A 22064-nucleotide genomic window follows, 5' to 3' on the forward strand; every position below is an offset into this window, starting at 1 on the left:
CCAAAGGTTCTAGCCGTTCGTTTTTTTTTCTTAATAAGTAATTTTTAATTTAATAACTTTATTATATTTTATTTTACTTTATCTTCTTTCTTTCTTTCCTTTTTCCTTCCTTCCCTCCTCCCTTCCTTCCTTCCTCCCACCGTCCCTCCCTCCCTCCATCCTTTCTTTCTTTCCTTCTTTCCTTCTTTTCTTCTTTCTTTCTTCCTTCCTTCCTTCCTTAAATTAAATTCAATATAGATATTTAAATTTAAGGTAAAACTAAATTATAATTTGAAATTATATGTGGAGTTTTATTTCCTAAAGAATATTTTGGAAATTTCAACTCCTATTTTAACTTACATTTTCAGAGAAGGTATTTGGTCCAAATGAAGAATATCTTCAATTATCGTTCTTCTATTGCAAGCAAAAAAAGATTTATACTTCTTTTCATGAAATATGGTTGTTTGACAACAGAAGGATAAATATTTTATATTTTTAGAAACAACAGTCAGGCTACTGATATTCTTAATGAGTTTTAATAAATCTGAATGCTTCTTATCATCTACTCTTTAGCTGGTACCTGAGGAGTTGTATACCTCCGGGAAGATATGTGCTCCAGACCCGTAAATATGCAGTTCACAGAGCCCACCACCAGAGGACAATAATGAAGTAAAATCTTGAAACCATGTAGTGAAAATAGTGGGAGTTTAAATAAAAGCAACATTTCACAGTATGCTTTTCTGACCAATGTTATATCTAATAACAATGGATTATATGTACATGGATTCTGAAAAGTCAGCAGCACACTTCGCTGGTCAATTTCTATGATAAGGGGAACGGAATTTGAGTGTAGAAAAACAGTATACTTACATCTTAAAATCCCACCCCTACAGAATCTACTCACTATTGAAAACTGGTAAGAATAATAGCTTTCTGTGTCTCAGTGACCAGTTAACATTTTCAAGAGTAGAATTTATCTTCCTATGATGCTCAAATACACAGGGAAAATGCATATCTAGGACAATGGATAAACTCTATATGACATGAGAAAATAGTTATTCAAATGGAAAAAGTATAAGATCTACAAGGCACAGTTTTATATGCATTAGTGTGGATATATACGTAAAGAAGCTCTAAGAAACATAAAAATCACTTCCAGGAAGTAATTTTAGGTAGAAGAGAATTAACATGGATGAGGAAGAAAAGAGAGTTGGTTTTAAAATAGTTTCATTTACTTGTTTTTTTGTTTGTTTATTTATTTGGTCTTTGGAATATAAGAAAACAGTGGCTTTCAGATCAGTATCCCAGTGGACCAAAGGGACCGAGGTCTATCCTGGAGCCCGGCCATTGTTTGACTATCTTGTAATAATCCTGGTGAAATACAACCAAATCATTTGAGCTATAAGCATCCTCTCTGACAATAAACTTAAGACACCAACATTATATATTAAAGAAAGTAAAGAGAGAATACTGTTTTCTTTAGAGAGAAAATACAGATCCTGGCCCAAATCAATAAGGTCAGCAAACCTCATGGGTATAGAATATTCTGCCGCCTGTCATTTAGAACATGCCTCTAGAAGAGGGAAACTGGGCGATAATTTCCCCAGATTTTATATTTAATTCAAATATTTTAGATAAGAGGCATCTCTAGTAAAACATTGTATTATTGATTCTTTCCAATATGATAGCTCACAGGAGTTCCTCTTTCCTTCTCAAATACATATGGGGAAATGGAGGTGGGTGGGGGTTAGAGGAAGTATCTAAATAGAGCATAATAATCAACAGTTTGTTTTTTAAAAATAGAAATTTCTATTCAAATTGTTTCCAGAGACAGAAACACACAGAGACAATTCCATGTGACAAGAGTGAAAGAGACCAGAGTGATGCAGCTGCAAATCAAAAAACTGCCAACACCAGTGATTGATGGCCACCACCAGAATCTGGTTAAGACAAAGAAGGATCCTCCCCTTGAGGCGTCAGAAAGAACATGGTCCTCTCAACACTTCGAGTTTGAACTTCTGGCCTCTAGAGCTGTGATAAAATAAATTTCTGTTCTTTTAAGCTAACAAGTTTGTGGTATCTTGTTATGGTAGCCCTAGAGATGACAGTATTTGATTCCTGAGCTGGCAACTGTATGTTGATTATGTAATGACTATTCCAAGATAATCAACAGACACAAAGATAAAGGCAAAACTGAGACTAAGCCCAGTTCTTTTTATTCCCAGAATAATAAATGATTTTTTAATTAATTTAGATCTCTTTGTCTAACCCCTCTGCTTTTCAGAAGAGTATGTGGGACCAATCAAGTATTAATATGTTATACTTTCATTTTAATTCATCTCAAATTATTTCTAATTCCCCTTACGAGTTCTTACTTGACCCATGAATTATTTAGGAATATATTCTTTAATTTCCATTTGTGATTTTCAACAAATTTCTTTCTGTTAACGATTTCTTATTGCATTCTGTTGTCATCTGAGAGCACTCTTCGTATGGTTTATATCCTTTAAAATGTACTGAAATTTGTTTTATGCTCTAGCATATAGTATATCCATGTGCATTTGAAAAGAATGTATATTCTGATGCTGTTGGGTGGAATGTTTTTTAGATGGCTGTTAGGTCTACTTGATTGATAATGCTGTTCAAGGTTTTTATTTTCTTGTTGATTTTCTGTCTGTTCTGCTATTGAAAGAAGGGTTTTAAAGTATACGACTATTATTGTAGAACTGTCTGTTTCTCTTTTCTGTTGTGTCGATTTTGCTTCATTGTATTTTGAAGTCCTGTTGTTACGTGCATATAAGTTTATAATTATTATGCATTCTAGATGGAATAATCATTTTATCATTTTAAAATGTCTTTGTCTCTGGTAAAAATTTTCGTCTTAAAATGTAATTTTTTTCTGATATTTTCTTAGCCACTCCGGTTTTGTTGTTGTTGTTTTGTTTTGTTTTTACTGTTATGGTATATCTATTCCAACCCTTTTACCCTTCGCCTATATATTTTCTTTTTTTTTTTTTTAAACATCTTTATTGGGGTATAATTGCTTTACAAAGGTGTGTTAGTTTCCGCTTTATAACAAAGTGAATCAGTTACACACATACATATGTTCCCATATCTCTTCCCGCTTGCGTCTCCCTCCCTCCCACCCTCCCTATCCCACCCCTCCAGGCGGTCACAAAGCACCGAGCTGATATCTCTGTGCTATGCGGCTGCTTCCACTAGTTATCTACCTTACGTTTGTTAGTGTATATATGTCTATGCCTCTCTCTCGCTTTGTCACAGCTTAACCTTCCCCCTCCCCATATCCTCAAGTTCGTTCTCTAGTAGGTCTCTGTCTTTATTCCTGTCTTACCCCCAGGTTCTTCATGACATTTTTTTTTCTTAAATTCCATATATATGTGTTAGCATACGGTATTTGTCTTTCTCTTTCTGACTTACTTCACTCTGTATGACAGACTCTAGGTCTATCCACCTCATTACAAATAGCTGAATTTCATTTCTTTTTATGGCTGAGTAATATTCCATTGTATATATGTGCCACATCTTCTTTATCCATTCATCAGATTACGGGCACTTAGGTTGTTTCCATCTCCGGGCTATTGTAAATAGAGCTGCAATGAACATTTTGGTACATGACTCTTTTTGAATTTTGGCTTTCTCAGGGTGTATGCCCAGTAGTGGGATTGCTGGGTCATATGGTAGTTCTATTTGTAGTTTTTTAAGGAACCTCCATAGTGTTCTCCACAGTGGCTGAACCAATTCACATTCCCACCAGCAGTGAAAGAGTGTTCCCTTTTCTCCACACCCTCTCCAGCATTTATTGTTTCTAGATTTTTGATGATGGCCATTCTGACTGGTGTGAGATGATATCTCATTGTAGTTTTGATTTGCATTTCTCTAATGATTAATGATGTTGATCATTCTTTCATGTGTTTGTTGGCAGTCTGTATATTTTCTTTGGAGAAATGTCTATTTAGATCTTCTGCCCATTTTTGGATTGGCTTGTTTTCTTTTTTCGTTATTGAGCTGCATGTGCTGCTTGTAAATTTTGGAAATTAATCCTTTGTCAGTTGCTTCAGTTGCAAATATTTTCTCCCATTCTGAGGGTTGTCTTTTGGTCTTGTTTATGGTTTCCTTTGCTGTGCGAAAGCTTTGAAGTTTCATTAGGTCCCATTTGTTTATTTTTGTTTTTATTTCCATTTCTCTAGGAGGTGGGTCAAAAAGGATCTTGCTGTGATTTATGTCATAGAGTGTCCTGCCTATGATTTCCTCTAAGAGTTTGATAGTGTCTGGCCTCACATTTAGGTCTTTAATCCATTTTGAGCTTATTTTTGTGTATGCTGTTAGGGAGTGATCTAATCTCATACTTTGACATGTACCTGTCCAGTTTTCCCAGCACAATTTATTGAAGAGGCTGTCCTTTCTCCATTGTACATTCCTGCCTCCTTTATCAAAGATAAGGTGACCATATGTGTGTGGGTTTATCTCTGGGCTTTCTATCCTGCTCCATTGATCTATCTCTCTGTTTTTGTGCCAGTACCATACTGTCTTGATTACTGTAGCTTTGTAGTAGAGTCTGAACTCAGGTAGCCTGATTCCTCCAGCTCCGTGTTTTGTTCTCAAGATAGCTTTGGCTATTTGGGGTCTTTTGTGTTTCCATACAAATTGTGAAATTTTTACTTGTAGTTCTGTGAAAAATGCCAGTGATAGTTTGATAGGAATTGCATTGAATCTGTAGATTGCTTTGGGTAGTAGAGTCATTTTCACAATGTTGATTCTTCCAATCCAAGAACATGGTATATCTCTCCATCTATTTGTATCATCTGTAATTTCTTACATCAGTGTCTTATAATTTTCTTCATATAGGTCTTTTGTCTCCTTAGGTAGGTTTATTCGTAGATATTTTATTCTTTTTGTTGCAATGGTAAATGGGAGTGTTTTCTTGATTTCACTTTCAGATTTTTCATCGTTAGTGTATAAGAATGCAAGAGATTTCTGTGCATTAATTTTGTTTCCTGCAACTCTACCAAATTCATTGATTAGTTCTAGTAGTTTTCTGGTAGCATCTTTAGGATTCTCTATGTATAGTATCATGTCATCTGCAAACAGTGACAGCTTTACTTCTTCTTTTCCGATTTGGATTCCCTTTATTTCCTTTTCTTCTCTGATTGCTGTGGCTAAAACTTCCAAAATTATGTTGAATAAGAGTGGTGGGAGTGGGCAACCTTGTCTTTTTCCTGATCTTAGTGGAAATTCTTTCAGTTTTTCACCATTGAGGATGGTGTTGGCTGTGGGTTTGTCATATATGGCCTTTATTATGTTGAGGAAAGTTCCCTCTATGCCTATTTTCTGCAGGGTTTTTATCATAAATGGGTGTTGAATTTTGTCGAAAGCTTTCTCTGCATCTATTGAGATGACCATATGGTTTTTCTCCTTCAATCTGTTAATATGGTGTATCACATTGATTGATTTGCGTATATTGAAGAATCCTTGCATTCCTGGAATAAACCCCACTTGATCATGGTGTATGATCCTTTGAATGTGCTCTTGGATTCTGTTTGCTAGTATTTTGTTCAGGATTTTTGCATCTATGTTCATCAGTTATATTGGCCTGTAGTTTCCTTTCTTTGTGACATCCTTGTCTGGTTTTGGTATCAGGGTGATGGTGGCCTCGTAGAATGAGTTTGGGAGTGTTCCTCCCTCTGCTATATTTTGGAAGGGTTTGAGAAGGATAGCTGTTAGCTCTTCTCTAAACGTTTGATAGAATTCGCCTGTGAAGCCATCTGGTCCTGGGTTTTTGATTGTTGGAAGATTTTTAATCACAGTTTCAATTTCAGTGCTTGTGATTCTTCTGTTCATATTTTCCGTTTTTTCCTGATTCAGTCTTGGCACCTTGTGCATTTCTAAGAATTTGTCCACTTCTTCCATGTTGTCCATTTTATTGGCATAGAGTTGCCTGTGGTAATCTCTCATGATCTTTTGTATTTCTGCAGTGTCAGTTGTTACTTCTACTTTTTCATTTCTGATTCTATTGATTTGACTCTTCTCCCTTTTTTTCTTGATGAATCTGGCTAATGGTTTATCAATTTTGTTTATCTGCTCAGAGAACCAGCTTTTAGTTTTATTGATCTTTGCTATCGTTTCCTTCATTTCTTTTTCATTTATTTCTGATCTGATCTTTATGATTTCTGTCCTTCTGCTAACTTTGGGCTTTTTTTCTTCTTCTTTCTCTAATTGCTTTAGATGCAAGTTTAGGTTGTTTATTCGAGATGTTTCCTGTTTCTTAAGGTAGGATTGTATTGCTATAAACTTCCCTCTTAGAAGCGCTTTTGCTGCATCCCATAAGTTTTGGGTCGTCGTGTCTCCATTGTCATTTGCTTCTAGGTATTTTTTGATTTCCTCTTTGACTTCTTCAGTGATCACTTCGTTATTAAGTAGTGTATTGTTTAGCCTCCACGTGATTGTAGTTTTTACAGATCTTTTCCTGTAATTGATGTCTAGTCTCATAGCGTTTTGGTCGGAAAAGGTACTTGATACAATTTCAATTTCCTTAAATTTACCAAGGCTTGATTTGTGACCCAAGATATGATCTATCCTGGAGAATGTTCCACGAGCACTTGAGAAAAATGTGTATTCTGTTGTTTTTGGATTGAATGTCCTATAAATAGCAATTAAGTCCATCTTGTTTAACGTATCATTTAAAGCTTGTGTTTCCTTATTTATTTTCATTTTGGATGATCTGTCCATTGGTGAAAGTGGGGTGTTAAAGTCCCCTACTATGAATGTGTTACTGTCGATTTCTCCTTTTATGGCTATTAGTATTTGCCTTGTGTATTGAGGTGCTCCTATGTTGGGTGCATAAACATTTACAATTGTTATATCTTCTTCTTGGATCGATCCCTTGATCATTATGTAGTGTCCTTTGTCTCTTCTAATAGTCTTTATTTTAAAGTCTATTTTGACTGATATGAGAATTGCTACTCCGGCTTTCTTTTGGTTTCCATTTGCATGGAATATCTTTTTCCATCCCCTTACTTTTAGTCTGTATGTGTCTCTAGGTCTGAAGCGGGTCTCTTGTAGACAGCATCTATATGGGTCTTGTTTTTGTATCCATTCAGCCAATCTGTGTCTTTTGGTGGGAGCATTTAGTGTATTTACATTTAAGGTAATTTTCTATATGTATGTCCCTATTCCCATTTTCTTAATTGTTTTGGGTTCATTATTGTAGGTCTTTTCCTTCTGTTGGGTTTCTTTCCTAGAGAAGTTCCTTTAGCCTTTGTTGTAAAGCTGGTTTGGTGGTGCTGAGCTCTCTCAGCTTTTGCTTGTCTCTAAAGCTTTTAATTGCTCCATCAAATCTGAATGAGATCCTTGCTGGGTAGAGTAATCTTGGTTATAGGTTCTTCTCCTTCATCACTTTAAATATGTCCTGCCAGTCCCTTCTGGCTTGCAGAGTTTCTGCTGAAAGATCAGCTTTTAACCTTATGGGGATTCCCTTGTGTGTTATTTGTTGTTTTTCCCTTGCTGCTTTTAATACGTTTTCTTTGAATTTAATTTTTGACAGTTTCATTAATATGTGTCTTGGCGTATTTCTCCTTGGATTTATCCTGTATGAGACTCTGTGCTTCCTGGAGTTGATTAACTATTTCCTTTCCCATATTAGGGAAGTTTTCAACTATCATCTCTTCAAATATTTTCTCAGTCCCTTTGTTTTTCTCTTCTTCTTCTGGAACCCCTATAATTTGAAAGTTGGTGCGTCTAATGTTGTCCCAGATGCCTCTGAGAGTGTCCTCAGTTCTTTTCATTCTTTTTTCTTTATTCTGCTCTGCAGTAGTTATTTCCACTATTTTATCTTCCAGGTCACTTATCCGTTCTTCTGCCTGTTATTCTGCTATTAATCCCATGTAGAGTATTTTTATTTTCATTTCTTGCATTGTTCATCATTGTTTGTTTCATCTTTAGTTCTTTTAGGTCCTTGTTAAATGTTTCTTGCATTTTGTCTATTCTATCTCCAAGATATTGGATCCTCTCTACTATCATTATTCTGAATTCTCTTTCAGGTAGACTGCCTATTTCCTCTTCATTTGTTAGGTCTGGTGTGTTTTTATCTTGCTCCTTCATCTGATGTGTGTTTTTCTGTCTTCTCATTTTGCTTCTCTTACTGTGTTTTGGGTCTCCTTTTTGCAGGCTGCACGTTCGTAGTTCCCTTTGTTTTTGGTGTCTGTCCCCAGTGGCGAAAGTTGTTTCCGTGGGTTGTGTAGGCTTCCAGGTGGAGGGCAGTAGTGCCTGTGTTCTGGTGGATGAGGCTGGATCTTGTCTTTCTGGTGGGCAGGTCCACGTCTGTTGGTGTGTTTTGGGGTGTCTGTGGACTTATTATGATTTTCGGCAGCCTCTCTGCTAATGGGTGGGGTTGTGTTCCTGTCTTGCTAGTTGTTTGCCATAGGGTGTCCAGCACTGTAGCTTGCTGGTCGTTGAGTGATTCTGCGTGCTGTTGTTGAGATGGAGATCTCTGGGAGATTTTCGCCATTTGATATTACGTGGAGCTGGGAGGTCTCTTGTGGACCAGTGTCCTGCAGTTGACTCTCCCACCTCAGAGGCACAGCACTGCCTCCTGGCTGCAGCACCAAGAGCCTTTCATCCGCACGTCCAGGTACGTGGGGACTTTCTTCCCTTTTGGGAGGTCTGAGGTCTTCTGCCAGAGTTCAGTAGGTGTTATGTAGGAGTTGTTCCTCGTGTAGATGTATTTCTGGTGTATCTCCGGGCGGCGGGCGCAGGTGCCCGTTTGCGGGCTTCTCTGGGCTCCCGGCTCCCGGCGGCGGGGAGCGGCGAAGGAACCAGGAGGGCTGGCGGGCGGTCTGGGAATGTGGCGGCCGCGCAAGAACGGCCCATGGCCCTCACTCACCGCTCCAGTGCAGCCGCGACACGGGCCCACGCCCACCACCCTCGGGTTCCGCCACAGCCGCTGGACACGCCGCGGACCCGCACGGCTAAGCGGAGCTGGGCTCAGGCGTCAGCCCTCCCGCTCCAACTAACTCCCCAGAAGTATTGCTTGGTGTGCATTTCCAGGCTCTGCCTTCTTTCTCATCTCTTGGTGGCAGGTTGAGGAAGAGGAGAAAAGGTTAAAAGTTTTTCATAAACCGGCAGAATAAGCTTATAACATCCTCTCACTATCTCTGCATAGGTTCTAGTCTCTGCAGCACTACATAAGCTTTGCCCGAAGTAATGGACAGTTAAAAGTCAAGTGTAGTACTTCACCAAACAACTTAAAAATGCTTGCGCACTGTAAAGGATTACGTTGCAGAGAGCACACATGGACCCAGAGCAACTTTTGCCAAAAGAGAATATTGTGCTAAATGTACAGCCATAGCTCTTTTCCATATGAAGAAACAGTCAGAAGGATAAAAGAACTTGGTCAAAATCACACAAGTAAGTAGGACAGAATCTGGTCTGTCTGTCGTAAGGGTTGTGTTCTTTAACCAGCAGGCTAGCTTTTCTCAAATCTGATTCATGCATAGAATAACTAAACACCTCTGTTTGCCTTGAATATTCCCTGTTTATACGTAGGGCTGCTGCGGTTTCTCATATTGCCCGCTTTGACTCCCAAAAGCAACCGAGAATACACAGTAATTTGGTCATTCTATCCATGGACCACTGTGGTGGGACTGCCCAGGAAGCTTATTAAAAGTGCAGCTTCCTGAGCCCTACTCCACATCTAGATAAGTTTTCTTGGGGTTGGCTCAAGAATCCAGGTACAAGTCTTTTTAAGTGCTTTTGTGGAACCCCCCAGGTGAGTCTCTCGCTCTCGTAGTTAATAAACCATTTATTCTGCCTCTCCCAGATGCCCAGCCAGGTCCTATTAAGGTAGAAGTTCCCCCACCACATCAGAGGGATGCTCCCAGCCAAGTAATCTCTGGAGCCTTGGAGAATCTGAGTGGTCTCATGCTGGCCCACCTGCCATGACAAAGCTCCTCCAGAGCATTCCCCTTCACATTTTACATTCTACCATTCCCAAAGGCAATCTGCTCCAAATGGGGCCTGACTTCGTGTGTCCTAACGTGCACCCGCTGATTCAAGCAGTTTAGGAATAGAAGGTGCTGTGGTTTTCAACCAGGGTGGTCCAACCTCTAAAATGGTAGTCGAAGCAGTCTCTACCTCCCGGGCACATCGCCTCTGCAACAGCCCCAGTGAACGAATGTCCCACCTTTGCTTTTTCGAGGTCGGCAACAGGGAGTCCCCTCCTAAAGAAGGTTGTCTCTCATTGCCACACTATCAAAGCCTGCCGCAAATGTTCCTTCCCGTAGGCTTGATCAGGCTAAGGGCAGAGTTGTCTCTTTCCTTCTCTGAGTCGGACCAAATCGTCTTAGAAACACCTCTTCACACTGTTGACCATGTTTTTCATGGGAGCTGCTGCTGAGTCTTTCTCTCATCCTTTCATGGTGGAGAGAAAGAGGATTCTAATGAGTTTTACTTCTAGGGGAGAGGGGAGTGTAATGATTATGTTGTCATTTTCTATTATGTCCTTGTGTCATGAATTTGTTTTCAATTTCATGTTAAAAGTGGGCCCACCATTTCCACTTTGTGAGGTCATTCAGCACCCTCCTTTTGCTCCTTTAACATCTCTCTCGGTATCACTTGGAAATATTTGAAATGGCATGAGCTTGTCCTCACATTCCTATTAGCTGTAAATCTGGAGCCCCGACATGAACCTAACCATTGAGCAGAACACCTCTCCACTACCTGTGTAACACTGGGTAGGCCCCGTAGCCTCTTGGTTTTTTTAAGTCCTCAGTTGTAAAAATGTGAGGGTGCTATGGATTTATATTTGGGGCACGACAAGGTCGAGAAGAGTGTGTCTTTTCCTTTATTCTTCCAAACTGGAATGTCTTCCCTCTCTTCCGCATGGGTCCAAATCTCACTTGTCCTTCAGGCCGACTGCCAAGGAGCCTTCCCTGATTCCCCAGGCCACACAAATCTCTGCCTCTTAGGGTCAGTGCCATACAACCTAGCTGTCTCTTACGTTAATCTTGTCTCTCAAGCCAAACTCAGAATATGGGTGTCTCTTGCCCTCCTGTGGCCCCTGCGGCTGTGCCAGCCCACCGGCACGCCCCACGTGGGGTGTCTACTAGGCTGGGGCGTGGGTGGGGAGGCCCAGGGGTGAGGGGCGAGGCAGAGTACCTTTGCCTCTACCCTGTTCTCCTCCACAAAACTGCCCCTCCTCCTCAAGCCTGCCCCTCAAGTCAAAGGTTCCATATATGACGTCACTGGGTAGTGATGCCCTCACAGGCGTTCTCAGGGTTTCCATGGCAGCATAACTGTGCAAACGGGCTGCACTCAGAGAAACTACTCTACCCGTTCTCCACCAGATACCAATCTTTTTGGCTGTCTGTGTGAGAATGTGTGACCGGGTAGTGTATGTGTACTCTAACCTGTGCTCTGTTCCCTGGGTGGGCAGTGCAGCAGGTACACCCAGACAGGGCAACTCTACAGGAGGTGTGATATACACACAACCTCACCCGGCTGGCACATGTTCCTGTGGGGGTTGCCAACTACGTACAGCTGAGCACTTTCCCCCCAAATGTAAGTAATACCAGTGACCTGGGACGCCTTCAGGGACGCACAGTTCTCACTGCTGAGGACAAGTGAAAGCTCATCCCTGGACAAGTGTGCAGGACGGTTCTGAGCTTTATAAATGTAGCCTTACCCTTTGGGCTACAGGATGCTTCCATTCAGACCCTTTCCTGATTGGCCTCTTAACAAAAGACAAGCGCATTTTTGTTGGCAAGTTGCAAATGGAGCGGTTTGAGGAACAGGGCCACTCTTGAACCGCACCTTCAAACCCAGGCACCACTGTGCTATCATGTAGACATCTATATCGGTCCCCTCAGACACATCCCTTACTGAGTTGCTGAGTACTAGGGGAGAGGGTGTTGCCATATTGATGGGAAGACCGTAAGAACGAAGGGGGGGGCGGTGATGAAGTGCTAATGAGACTGGAGGGCTGAGGAGATGGTGTCCCAGGAGGCTGGGTTGATGTGAGCCTAGACTTGGTACCCAGAACCCGGTTCTGAGTCTCCTGATCACTCTGCCTCAGTATTTGGCCTTGTTCTAATCGACATAAAAGTATTAGACAGCTAGAGTTCAGTGTGGTTGAAATAGGCAGTATAAATGGGGCCCAAGAGGGGTTGCCAAGGTGGGCGGGGCTCTTAACCAATTTATATTAGATTATTTTTTTCCAAAACTTGAAAGACATTTCCATGAAAGCCTCAGAAGTGACAGACTGCAAGAAATGTTTTCTCTGTTGTGGAAGCGAGAGATGGAGAGGATCATGATTGCAATTACTTTCGGGTTCTACTGTTTTCCCTGGGAATGGTGAAGAGACTTCCTCATGTGCTGCAGCCCTAGGCTCTAGGGATTGCTTTTGCAGCCAGTGTCCCTTCTCTAGGGACTCATAGAGATGATGCGCCAAGGCTGTGTTTTGGACGTCAAGTAGATTAAAAGGTCTTCAGCCAGAAACTGGGAGAGACATGAGAGAGGGAAATTCTGGCAGGAGACTGTGCACAGCAGAAGTGACTGATCAGTTCTGATTTTCTTTGCAGCAGCAGTGGCTCCCGCTTCTCATCCTACACCTGGTCACTACCATGTCCTGTACCGCGGGTGTGGAGAAACGCAGTTGGGCTGGCATGGGGAGACATACTGCCTGGTTGGTGGCTACCGGCTCTACGGGGATGTTCCTTTGGCCACGCCAGCTAAGGTAGAAGCAGAGAAGCCAGTCCCCAGACGTGCTCCGAAGAGAAAGCACTCTCTGGAATGGTCGGACGAAGACCTGGGTTGCCCCAGACCCAAAATCCGGCGATTGGAGCTTTCAAGCAGCACAGGAATACAAGGTGCTTTGATTGTCAAGCAGGGTGGCCCAACCTCTGGGCACATCGCCTCTGCAAGAGCCACAGTAAACGAATGTCCCATATTTGCTTTTTCAAGGTGGCAGCAGGGAGTCCCCTCCTAAAGAAGGTTCTCTCTCATTGCCACACTATCCAAGGTTGCCACACATGTTCCTTCCTGTGGGCCTCATCAGGCTAAGGGCAGAGCTGTCTCTTTGCTTCTCTGAGTCGCACCATATGGTCTTAGTGACACCTCTTCACCCTGTTGACCATGTTTTTCACGGGGGCTGCTGCTGAGACTTTATCTCATCCTTTCATGGTGGAGAGAGAGAGGATTCTAATGAATTTTACTTCCAGGGGAGAGGGGAGTGTTATGATTATGTTGTCATTTTCTATTATGTCCTTTTGTCATGAATTTATTTTCAATTTCATGTTAAAATGGGCCCACCATCCCCACTTTGTGAGGTCATTCAGCACCCTCATTTTGCACCTTCAACATCTCTCTCAGTACCACTTGGAAATGTTTGAAATGGCATGAGCTTGTCCTCACATTCCTATCAGCTGTAAATCCGGAGCCCCACCATGAACCTAACCATTGAGCAGAACACCTCTCCACTACCTGTGTAACACTGGGTAGGCCCCTTAATCTCTTGGTCTTTTTAAGTCCATAGTTATAAAAATGTGAAGGTGCTATGAATTTATATTTGGGGCAGGACAAGGTAGAGAAGAGTGTGTCTTTGCTTTTGTTCTTCCAAACTGGAATGTCTTCCCTCTCTTCCCCATGGAAGATGCTCCTTTGGCCTCGCCAGCCAAGGTGGAAGCAGAGAAGCCAGTCCCCAGACGTGCTCCGAAGAGAAAGCACTCTCTGGAAATGCCGGACGAAGACCTGGGTTGCTCCAGACCCAAAATCCGGCAATTGTAGCATGGTGGCAGGAGGCGGACCCCACAGAATCTTGCAGGTGAGTCATCCTGAAGAGAAGGCAACGGTTTAAATGCCTAAGGCAGCGAATGCCTCTTCCTGCACTGACACCCCCCGCCCCCCACTGCCCACTGCCACAGATTAGAACCTGCATCGTTTTGTCTGAGCCTTCCCCAGCCAGGAGCCTCCTTCTATACTAAATGGCCATAAGCCAGGAGCCTCAGAAACTGAGGTTTGTAATGAGAGTCTGCCCTGAACATCCCAGGGCTGAAGCTGGCCTGGAAGAAACCCTGACGTTCCTCTGCTTAATCCTCAGGGGCCCCTTTGTGAGCTGAAGAAAGAAAAGTCTAGAAAAAACGGATACCTGGGAGGGGAAGATGGCGGAAGAGTAAGACGCGGAGATCACCTTCCTCCCCACAGATACACCAGAAATACATCTACACGTGGAACAACTCCTACAGAACACCTACTGAACGCTGGCAGAAGACCTCAGACCTCCCAAAAGGCAAGAAACTCCCCACATACCTGGGTAGGGCCAAAGAAAAAAAGAAAAAACAGAGACAAAAGAATAGGGACGGGACCTGCACCAGTGGGAGGGAGCTGTGAAGGAGGAAAGGATTCCACACACTAGGAAGCCCCTTCGCGGGAGGAGGGTGCGCGTGGCGGAGGGGGGAAGCTTAGGAGCCGCGGAGGAGAGCACAGCCACAGGGGTGCGGAGGGAAAGCGGAGAGATTCCCGCACAGAGGATAGGTGCCAACTGGCACTCACCAGCCCGAGAGGTTTGTCTGCTCAGCCGCGGGGCTGGGCGGGGCTGCAAGCTGAGGATCGGGCTTTAGTCGGAGCGCAGGGAGAGGACTGGGGTTGGTGGCGTGAACAGAGCCTGAAGGGGTTAGTGCACCACGGCTAGCCGGGAGGGAGTCCGGGAAAAGATCTGGAGCTGCCGAAGAGGCAAGAGACATTTTCTTCCCTCTTTGTTTCCTACTGCGCGAGGAGAGGGGATTAAGAGCGCTGCTTAAAGGAGCTCCAGAGACGGGCGCGAGTCGTGGCTAAAAGCGCGGACCCCAGAGACGGGCATGACACGCTAAGGCTGCTGCTGCCGCCACCAAAAAGGCTGTGTGCGAGCACAGGTCACTATCCACACCCCGCTTCCGCGGAGCCTGTGCAGCCCGCCACCGCCAGGTTCCCGGGATCCAGGGACAACTTCCCCGGGAGAACGCACGGTGAGCCTCAGGCTGGTGCAAAGTCACACCGGCCCGTGGCGCCGCAGGCTCGCCCCGCACTCCGTGCCCCTCCCTCCCCCCGGCCTGAGTGAGCCAGAGCCCCCGAATCAGCGGCTCCTTTAACCCCGTCTTGTCTGAGTGAAAAACAGACGCCCTCCAGCGACCTACACGCAGAGGCGGGGCCAAATCCAAAGCTGAGCCCCTGGGAGCGGTGCAAACAAAGAACAGAAAGGGAAATCTCTCCCAGCAGCCTCAGAAGCAGCGGATTAAAGCTCCACAATCAACTTGATGTACCCTGCATCTGTGGAATACATGAATAGACAACGAATCATCCCAAATTGAGGAGGTGGACTTTGAGAGCAAGATTTATCATTTTTTCCCCTTTACCTCTTTTTGTGAGTGTGTATGTGTATGCTTCTCTGTGAGATTTTGCCTGTATAGCTTTGCTTCCACCATTTGTTCTAGGGTTCTGTAGTTTTAAAAAATTTTTTTCTTAATAATTATTTTTATTTTAATAACTTTATTTTATATTACTTTATCTTCTTTCTTTCTTTCTTTCTTTCTCTCTTTCTTTCTTTCTTTCTTTCTTTCTTTCTTTCTTTCTTTCTTTCTTTCTTTCTTTCTTTCTTTCTTTCTTTCCTTCCTTCCTTCCTTCCTTCCTTCCTTCTTTCCTTCCCTCATTTAGACAAAGAATCATCCCAAATTGAGGAGGTGGACTTTGAGAGCAAGATTTATGATTTTTTCCCCCTATTCCTCTTTTTGTGAGTTTGTAAGTGTATGCTTCTGTATGAGATTTTGTCTGTATAGCTTTGCTTCCACCATTTATCCAAAGGTTCTAGCCGTTCGTTTTTTTTTCTTAATAAGTAATTTTTAATTTAATAACTTTATTATATTTTATTTTACTTTATCTTCTTTCTTTCTTTCCTTTTTCCTTCCTTCCCTCCTCCCTTCCTTCCTTCCTCCCACCGTCCCTCCCTCCCTCCATCCTTTCTTTCTTTCCTTCTTTCCTTCTTTTCTTCTTTCTTTCTTCCTTCCTTCCTTCCTTAAATTAAATTCAATATAGATATTTAAATTTAAGGTAAAACTAAATTATAATTTGAAATTATATGTGGAGTTTTATTTCCTAAAGAATATTTTGGAAATTTCAACTCCTATTTTAACTTACATTTTCAGAGAAGGTATTTGGTCCAAATGAAGAATATCTTCAATTATCGTTCTTCTATTGCAAGCAAAAAAAGATTTATACTTCTTTTCATGAAATATGGTTGTTTGACAACAGAAGGATAAATATTTTATATTTTTAGAAACAACAGTCAGGCTACTGATATTCTTAATGAGTTTTAATAAATCTGAATGCTTCTTATCATCTACTCTTTAGCTGGTACCTGAGGAGTTGTATACCTCCGGGAAGATATGTGCTCCAGACCCGTAAATATGCAGTTCACAGAGCCCACCACCAGAGGACAATAATGAAGTAAAATCTTGAAACCATGTAGTGAAAATAGTGGGAGTTTAAATAAAAGCAACATTTCACAGTATGCTTTTCTGACCAATGTTATATCTAATAACAATGGATTATATGTACATGGATTCTGAAAAGTCAGCAGCACACTTCGCTGGTCAATTTCTATGATAAGGGGAACGGAATTTGAGTGTAGAAAAACAGTATACTTACATCTTAAAATCCCACCCCTACAGAATCTACTCACTATTGAAAACTGGTAAGAATAATAGCTTTCTGTGTCTCAGTGACCAGTTAACATTTTCAAGAGTAGAATTTATCTTCCTATGATGCTCAAATACACAGGGAAAATGCATATCTAGGACAATGGATAAACTCTATATGACATGAGAAAATAGTTATTCAAATGGAAAAAGTATAAGATCTACAAGGCACAGTTTTATATGCATTAGTGTGGATATATACGTAAAGAAGCTCTAAGAAACATAAAAATCACTTCCAGGAAGTAATTTTAGGTAGAAGAGAATTAACATGGATGAGGAAGAAAAGAGAGTTGGTTTTAAAATAGTTTCATTTACTTGTTTTTTTGTTTGTTTATTTATTTGGTCTTTGGAATATAAGAAAACAGTGGCTTTCAGATCAGTATCCCAGTGGACCAAAGGGACCGAGGTCTATCCTGGAGCCCGGCCATTGTTTGACTATCTTGTAATAATCCTGGTGAAATACAACCAAATCATTTGAGCTATAAGCATCCTCTCTGACAATAAACTTAAGACACCAACATTATATATTAAAGAAAGTAAAGAGAGAATACTGTTTTCTTTAGAGAGAAAATACAGATCCTGGCCCAAATCAATAAGGTCAGCAAACCTCATGGGTATAGAATATTCTGCCGCCTGTCATTTAGAACATGCCTCTAGAAGAGGGAAACTGGGCGATAATTTCCCCAGATTTTATATTTAATTCAAATATTTTAGATAAGAGGCATCTCTAGTAAAACATTGTATTATTGATTCTTTCCAATATGATAGCTCACAGGAGTTCCTCTTTCCTTCTCAAATACATATGGGGAAATGGAGGTGGGTGGGGGTTAGAGGAAGTATCTAAATAGAGCATAATAATCAACAGTTTGTTTTTTAAAAATAGAAATTTCTATTCAAATTGTTTCCAGAGACAGAAACACACAGAGACAATTCCATGTGACAAGAGTGAAAGAGACCAGAGTGATGCAGCTGCAAATCAAAAAACTGCCAACACCAGTGATTGATGGCCACCACCAGAATCTGGTTAAGACAAAGAAGGATCCTCCCCTTGAGGCGTCAGAAAGAACATGGTCCTCTCAACACTTCGAGTTTGAACTTCTGGCCTCTAGAGCTGTGATAAAATAAATTTCTGTTCTTTTAAGCTAACAAGTTTGTGGTATCTTGTTATGGTAGCCCTAGAGATGACAGTATTTGATTCCTGAGCTGGCAACTGTATGTTGATTATGTAATGACTATTCCAAGATAATCAACAGACACAAAGATAAAGGCAAAACTGAGACTAAGCCCAGTTCTTTTTATTCCCAGAATAATAAATGATTTTTTAATTAATTTAGATCTCTTTGTCTAACCCCTCTGCTTTTCAGAAGAGTATGTGGGACCAATCAAGTATTAATATGTTATACTTTCATTTTAATTCATCTCAAATTATTTCTAATTCCCCTTACGAGTTCTTACTTGACCCATGAATTATTTAGGAATATATTCTTTAATTTCCATTTGTGATTTTCAACAAATTTCTTTCTGTTAACGATTTCTTATTGCATTCTGTTGTCATCTGAGAGCACTCTTCGTATGGTTTATATCCTTTAAAATGTACTGAAATTTGTTTTATGCTCTAGCATATAGTATATCCATGTGCATTTGAAAAGAATGTATATTCTGATGCTGTTGGGTGGAATGTTTTTTAGATGGCTGTTAGGTCTACTTGATTGATAATGCTGTTCAAGGTTTTTATTTTCTTGTTGATTTTCTGTCTGTTCTGCTATTGAAAGAAGGGTTTTAAAGTATACGACTATTATTGTAGAACTGTCTGTTTCTCTTTTCTGTTGTGTCGATTTTGCTTCATTGTATTTTGAAGTCCTGTTGTTACGTGCATATAAGTTTATAATTATTATGCATTCTAGATGGAATAATCATTTTATCATTTTAAAATGTCTTTGTCTCTGGTAAAAATTTTCGTCTTAAAATGTAATTTTTTTCTGATATTTTCTTAGCCACTCCGGTTTTGTTGTTGTTGTTTTGTTTTGTTTTTACTGTTATGGTATATCTATTCCAACCCTTTTACCCTTCGCCTATATATTTTCTTTTTTTTTTTTTTAAACATCTTTATTGGGGTATAATTGCTTTACAAAGGTGTGTTAGTTTCCGCTTTATAACAAAGTGAATCAGTTACACACATACATATGTTCCCATATCTCTTCCCGCTTGCGTCTCCCTCCCTCCCACCCTCCCTATCCCACCCCTCCAGGCGGTCACAAAGCACCGAGCTGATATCTCTGTGCTATGCGGCTGCTTCCACTAGTTATCTACCTTACGTTTGTTAGTGTATATATGTCTATGCCTCTCTCTCGCTTTGTCACAGCTTAACCTTCCCCCTCCCCATATCCTCAAGTTCGTTCTCTAGTAGGTCTCTGTCTTTATTCCTGTCTTACCCCCAGGTTCTTCATGACATTTTTTTTTCTTAAATTCCATATATATGTGTTAGCATACGGTATTTGTCTTTCTCTTTCTGACTTACTTCACTCTGTATGACAGACTCTAGGTCTATCCACCTCATTACAAATAGCTGAATTTCATTTCTTTTTATGGCTGAGTAATATTCCATTGTATATATGTGCCACATCTTCTTTATCCATTCATCAGATTACGGGCACTTAGGTTGTTTCCATCTCCGGGCTATTGTAAATAGAGCTGCAATGAACATTTTGGTACATGACTCTTTTTGAATTTTGGCTTTCTCAGGGTGTATGCCCAGTAGTGGGATTGCTGGGTCATATGGTAGTTCTATTTGTAGTTTTTTAAGGAACCTCCATAGTGTTCTCCACAGTGGCTGAACCAATTCACATTCCCACCAGCAGTGAAAGAGTGTTCCCTTTTCTCCACACCCTCTCCAGCATTTATTGTTTCTAGATTTTTGATGATGGCCATTCTGACTGGTGTGAGATGATATCTCATTGTAGTTTTGATTTGCATTTCTCTAATGATTAATGATGTTGATCATTCTTTCATGTGTTTGTTGGCAGTCTGTATATTTTCTTTGGAGAAATGTCTATTTAGATCTTCTGCCCATTTTTGGATTGGCTTGTTTTCTTTTTTCGTTATTGAGCTGCATGTGCTGCTTGTAAATTTTGGAAATTAATCCTTTGTCAGTTGCTTCAGTTGCAAATATTTTCTCCCATTCTGAGGGTTGTCTTTTGGTCTTGTTTATGGTTTCCTTTGCTGTGCGAAAGCTTTGAAGTTTCATTAGGTCCCATTTGTTTATTTTTGTTTTTATTTCCATTTCTCTAGGAGGTGGGTCAAAAAGGATCTTGCTGTGATTTATGTCATAGAGTGTCCTGCCTATGATTTCCTCTAAGAGTTTGATAGTGTCTGGCCTCACATTTAGGTCTTTAATCCATTTTGAGCTTATTTTTGTGTATGCTGTTAGGGAGTGATCTAATCTCATACTTTGACATGTACCTGTCCAGTTTTCCCAGCACAATTTATTGAAGAGGCTGTCCTTTCTCCATTGTACATTCCTGCCTCCTTTATCAAAGATAAGGTGACCATATGTGTGTGGGTTTATCTCTGGGCTTTCTATCCTGCTCCATTGATCTATCTCTCTGTTTTTGTGCCAGTACCATACTGTCTTGATTACTGTAGCTTTGTAGTAGAGTCTGAACTCAGGTAGCCTGATTCCTCCAGCTCCGTGTTTTGTTCTCAAGATAGCTTTGGCTATTTGGGGTCTTTTGTGTTTCCATACAAATTGTGAAATTTTTACTTGTAGTTCTGTGAAAAATGCCAGTGATAGTTTGATAGGAATTGCATTGAATCTGTAGATTGCTTTGGGTAGTAGAGTCATTTTCACAATGTTGATTCTTCCAATCCAAGAACATGGTATATCTCTCCATCTATTTGTATCATCTGTAATTTCTTACATCAGTGTCTTATAATTTTCTTCATATAGGTCTTTTGTCTCCTTAGGTAGGTTTATTCGTAGATATTTTATTCTTTTTGTTGCAATGGTAAATGGGAGTGTTTTCTTGATTTCACTTTCAGATTTTTCATCGTTAGTGTATAAGAATGCAAGAGATTTCTGTGCATTAATTTTGTTTCCTGCAACTCTACCAAATTCATTGATTAGTTCTAGTAGTTTTCTGGTAGCATCTTTAGGATTCTCTATGTATAGTATCATGTCATCTGCAAACAGTGACAGCTTTACTTCTTCTTTTCCGATTTGGATTCCCTTTATTTCCTTTTCTTCTCTGATTGCTGTGGCTAAAACTTCCAAAATTATGTTGAATAAGAGTGGTGGGAGTGGGCAACCTTGTCTTTTTCCTGATCTTAGTGGAAATTCTTTCAGTTTTTCACCATTGAGGATGGTGTTGGCTGTGGGTTTGTCATATATGGCCTTTATTATGTTGAGGAAAGTTCCCTCTATGCCTATTTTCTGCAGGGTTTTTATCATAAATGGGTGTTGAATTTTGTCGAAAGCTTTCTCTGCATCTATTGAGATGACCATATGGTTTTTCTCCTTCAATCTGTTAATATGGTGTATCACATTGATTGATTTGCGTATATTGAAGAATCCTTGCATTCCTGGAATAAACCCCACTTGATCATGGTGTATGATCCTTTGAATGTGCTCTTGGATTCTGTTTGCTAGTATTTTGTTCAGGATTTTTGCATCTATGTTCATCAGTTATATTGGCCTGTAGTTTCCTTTCTTTGTGACATCCTTGTCTGGTTTTGGTATCAGGGTGATGGTGGCCTCGTAGAATGAGTTTGGGAGTGTTCCTCCCTCTGCTATATTTTGGAAGGGTTTGAGAAGGATAGCTGTTAGCTCTTCTCTAAACGTTTGATAGAATTCGCCTGTGAAGCCATCTGGTCCTGGGTTTTTGATTGTTGGAAGATTTTTAATCACAGTTTCAATTTCAGTGCTTGTGATTCTTCTGTTCATATTTTCCGTTTTTTCCTGATTCAGTCTTGGCACCTTGTGCATTTCTAAGAATTTGTCCACTTCTTCCATGTTGTCCATTTTATTGGCATAGAGTTGCCTGTGGTAATCTCTCATGATCTTTTGTATTTCTGCAGTGTCAGTTGTTACTTCTACTTTTTCATTTCTGATTCTATTGATTTGACTCTTCTCCCTTTTTTTCTTGATGAATCTGGCTAATGGTTTATCAATTTTGTTTATCTGCTCAGAGAACCAGCTTTTAGTTTTATTGATCTTTGCTATCGTTTCCTTCATTTCTTTTTCATTTATTTCTGATCTGATCTTTATGATTTCTGTCCTTCTGCTAACTTTGGGCTTTTTTTCTTCTTCTTTCTCTAATTGCTTTAGATGCAAGTTTAGGTTGTTTATTC

At 40.7% G+C, this 22064-nt stretch overlaps 2 long non-coding RNA genes across 14 annotated transcripts in view; both read left to right on the top strand.

The window, feature by feature from the left end:
* LOC149747030 (uncharacterized) overlaps positions 1 to 2048 on the top strand; it is a 31772-nt gene extending 29724 nt beyond the window's left edge. For all 9 annotated transcript variants that reach the window (XR_016388502.1, XR_016388500.1, XR_016388504.1 and 6 more), the window contains 2 exons: positions 553 to 648; positions 1808 to 2048. This is a non-coding gene — a long non-coding RNA (uncharacterized LOC149747030). The remainder of the gene's footprint in view (positions 1 to 552; positions 649 to 1807) is intronic.
* A 5935-nt stretch (positions 2049 to 7983) lies between these two features.
* On the top strand, positions 7984 to 17867 carry LOC149747031 (uncharacterized). Of its 5 annotated transcripts, XR_016388507.1 has the most exons (7): positions 7984 to 9402; positions 12573 to 12860; positions 13643 to 13813; positions 14090 to 14993; positions 15244 to 15388; positions 16372 to 16467; positions 17627 to 17867. It is a non-coding gene; the product is annotated as an uncharacterized LOC149747031 (long non-coding RNA). The 5 variants fall into 5 exon arrangements; XR_016388506.1 differs by lacking the exon at positions 7984 to 9402 and having other exon boundaries at positions 11916 to 12860; XR_016388508.1 differs by lacking the exon at positions 7984 to 9402 and having other exon boundaries at positions 11916 to 12860; positions 15244 to 15339.
* The last annotated feature ends 4197 nt before the right edge of the window (positions 17868 to 22064 follow it).

This window comes from Delphinapterus leucas, chromosome 17 (assembly GCF_059928025.1).
Source record: "Delphinapterus leucas isolate spDelLeu-1000000601 "Yukka" chromosome 17, BTC_Dleu_Yukka2, whole genome shotgun sequence".
NCBI lineage: Eukaryota > Metazoa > Chordata > Mammalia > Artiodactyla > Monodontidae > Delphinapterus > Delphinapterus leucas.